This window comes from Coregonus lavaretus (genome assembly GCF_964263955.1).
Source record: "Coregonus lavaretus genome assembly, chromosome: 3".
Classification (NCBI taxonomy): domain Eukaryota; kingdom Metazoa; phylum Chordata; class Actinopteri; order Salmoniformes; family Salmonidae; genus Coregonus; species Coregonus lavaretus.
The window spans coordinates 8887409-8890809 of NC_139990.1; positions in this window are offsets into that span (position 1 = coordinate 8887409).

Below are 3401 nucleotides of genomic sequence, written 5' to 3' on the forward strand. Positions count from 1 at the left end.
AAGAGAAGAGAAGAGAAGAGAAGCGAGTAAGTAGAGAAGAAGTAAGTAGAGAAGAGGGAGTAAGAAAGAGAGAGAGTAAGAGAAGATAAGAAGAGAAGAGGAGAGATAATAGAATAGAAGAGAAGAGAAGGAAGAGAAGAGAAGAGAAGAGAAGATAAGAGAAGAGAAGAGAAGAGAAGAGAAGAGAAGAGAAGAGAAGAGAAGAGAAGAGAAGAGAAGAGAAGAGAAGAGAGAAGAGAAGAGAAGAGAAGAGAAGAGAAGAGAAGAGAAGATAGTAAGAAGAGAAGAGAAGAGAGTAAGAATAGAAGAGAAAAGAAAAGAAGAGGATAAGAGATGAGAAGAGAAGAGAGAAGAAGAGAAGAGGAGAAGACAAGAGAAGTGGAGAAGAGAAATAGAAGAGAGAAGAGAGAAGAGAGGAGAAGAGAAGAGAAGAGAGGAGAAGAGAAGAGAAGTGAAGAGAAGAGAAGAGAAGAGAAGAGAAGATAAGATAAGATAAGAGAAGAGAAGAGAAGAGAAGAGAAGAGAAGAGAAGAGAAGAGAAGAGAAGAGAAGAGAAGAGAAGGAGAGAAGAGAAGAGAAGGAGAAGAAGAGAAGGAGAGAAGAGAAGAGAAGAGAAGAGAAGAGAAGAGAAGAGAAGAGAAGAGAAGAGAAGAGAAGAGAAGAGAAAGAGAAGAGAAGAGATGAGAAGAGAAGAGAAGAGAAGAGAAGAGAAGAGAAGAGAAGAGAAGAGAGTAAGAAGAGAAGAGAAGAGAAGAAGAGAAGAAGAGAAGAAGAGAAGAGAAGAGGAGAAGACAAGATAAGTGGAGAAGAGAAATAGAAGAGAGAAGAGAGAAGAGAGGAGAAGAGAAGAGAATAGAAGAGAAGAGAAGAGAAGAGAATAGAATAGAAGAGAAGAGAAGAGAAGAGAAGAGAAGAGAAGAGAAGAGAAGAGAAGAGAAGAGAAGAGAGAGAAGAGAAGAGAAGAGAAGAAGAGAAGAGAAGAGAAGAGAAGAGAAGAGAAGAGAGAGTAAGAAGAGAAGGGAAGACAGAGTAAGAAGAGAAGAGAGTAAGAAGAGAGGAGAGAGTAAGAAGAGAAGAGAGTAAGAACAGAAGAGAGAGTAAGAAGATAAGAGAGTAAGAACAGAAGAGAGAGTAAGAAGAGAGAGATTAAGAAGAGAAGAGAGTAAGAATAGAAGAGAGAGTAAGAAGAGAAGAGAGTAAGAAGAAAAGAGAGAGTAAGAAGAGAAGAGAGTAGGAACAGAAGATAGAGTAAGAAGAGAAGAGAGTAAGAACAGAAGAGAGAGTAAGAAGAGAGAGAGTAAGAAGAGAAGAGACTAAGAAGAGAAGAGAGAGTAAGAAGAGAAGAGAGAGTAAGAAGAGAAGAGAGAGTAAGAAGAGAAGAGAGTAAGAACAGAAGAGAAGAGAGTAAGAACAGAAGAGAGAGTAAGAAGAGAGAGTAAGAAGAGAAGAGACTAAGAAGAGAAGATAGAGTAAGAAGAGAAGAGAGTAAGAACAGAAGAGAGAGTAAGAAGAGAGAGATTAAAAAGAGAAGGGAGAGTAAGAAGAGAATAGAAGAGAGTAAGAAGAGAAGAGAGTAAGTAGAGAAGAGAGTAAGAAGAGAAGAGAGTAAGAAGAGAGAGAGTAAGTGTCACGCCCTGACTATTGGGACTCTAGTATGTTGAGTCAGGGTGTGGAGTTCTATGTTGTTATTTCTATGTTTTCATTCTAGTTTGTGTTTCTATGTTTGGCCAGGTTTGATTCCCAATCAGAGGGAGCTGTCGCTCGTTGTCTCTGATTGGGGATCATACTTAAGTAGCCTGTTTGTTATCATTAGTTGTGGGATCTTGTTCCGTGTGTAGGCTTGTATTGTGTTTAGCCTGAGGACTTCACGTTACGTTGTTTTGTTTGTGTGTTTATCGTTATAATAAACATGTATGCATTTCACGCTGCGCCTTGGTCTGACCCGTCCTTCAACGTCCGTGACAGAAGATCCCACCAAACACGGACCAAGCAGCGTGCCCAGGAGCAAACACCCTGGACACAGGTGGGAAAGATTTGGTCTTGGGAGGAGATATTTGCGGGGAAAGGACCCTGGGCAAAGAAGGAAGCCCAGGCAGGTGAGGAGCAACGGCAACACAGAAGGCGCCGGCCGAGGAGGAAGCCTGAGAGGCAGCCCCAATAAATAAAAATTGGGGGGCTTAAAGGGTGGTCGGGGAGCGAGAGAGAAGAGCCCCGACAACTGCACCCGGTGGGTTTCCAGGTTGAGTCCCTACGACCATGGGAAGAAGAGTGGGAACAGTTTTATACTGAGGAGTCGGAGGATGACGACGACGATAAGTTTCTGTTCCCTAACTCGTTGGGGCTCCCGGAGGAGTCCTCACTGGAGGAAGAGTGCCGAGAGAGAGAGAAGGATCGGATCTGCAGGGTAAGAGAGGAGGCCACCACATTACGGGGGCTGTTAGCAAGAATAGAGCGGGAAAGCTCCATTCAAGAGGAGGCACTGCAGGAGGCTCGTATGGAGAAGAGGGAAGTAGACGCATGGAGAGAGGAGCTGGTCAGGCAACATAAGGAGCGTGGGTTAATTGAGGAACCCATGTATGCGGAGATACGCACTGTATCGCCAGTGCGCATGCACAGCCCAGTGCGCATGCACAGCCCAGTGCGTTCTGTGCCAGTGCCCCGCACGTGTCATGCGAAAGTGGGCATCCACGGTCCAGTATATCCTGCGCCAGTCCTACGCACTGTCACCAGTGCGCGTTCACAGCCCAGTGCGTCCTGTGTCAGCGCCCCGCAAGTGCCGTGCGAAAGTCGGCATCCAGCCAGGACAGGTTGTGCCAGCTGTACACTCCAGACCTCCAGTACGCCTCCAAGGTCCAGTATATCCCGCTCCGGTTCTACGCACTGTGTCACCAGTGCACCTCACTAGTCCGGTACGGCCCATTCCTGTTCCTCGCACCAAGCCAGTGGTGCGTGTCGCCAGCCCGGTACGACCCGTACCTGCTCCCCGCACCAAGCCAGTGGTGCGTGTCGCCAGTCCGGCCCGGCCCGTTTTTGTTCCTCGCACCAGGACAGTGGTGCGTGTCGCCAGTCCGGCCCGGCCCGTTCCTGCTCCTCGCACCAGACCAGTGGTGCGTGTTCCTAGTCCGGTACGGCCCATGCCTGCTCCCCGCACCAAGCCAGTGGTGCATGTCGCCAGTCCGGCCCGGCCCGTACCTGCTCCTCGCACCAAGCCAGTGGTGCGTGTTCCTAGTCCGGTCTGGCCTGTGCCTGCTCTTCGCACCAGACCAGTGGTGCGTGTGTCCAGTCCGGCACGGCCCGTGCCCGTTCCACCGGTGCCTAATCCAGTTCCGGTCAGCTGCTCCACTCCGGAGCCAGAGCAGTCCGCTCCACCGGGGTCTAGTCCAGCTCCGGTCAGCTACTCC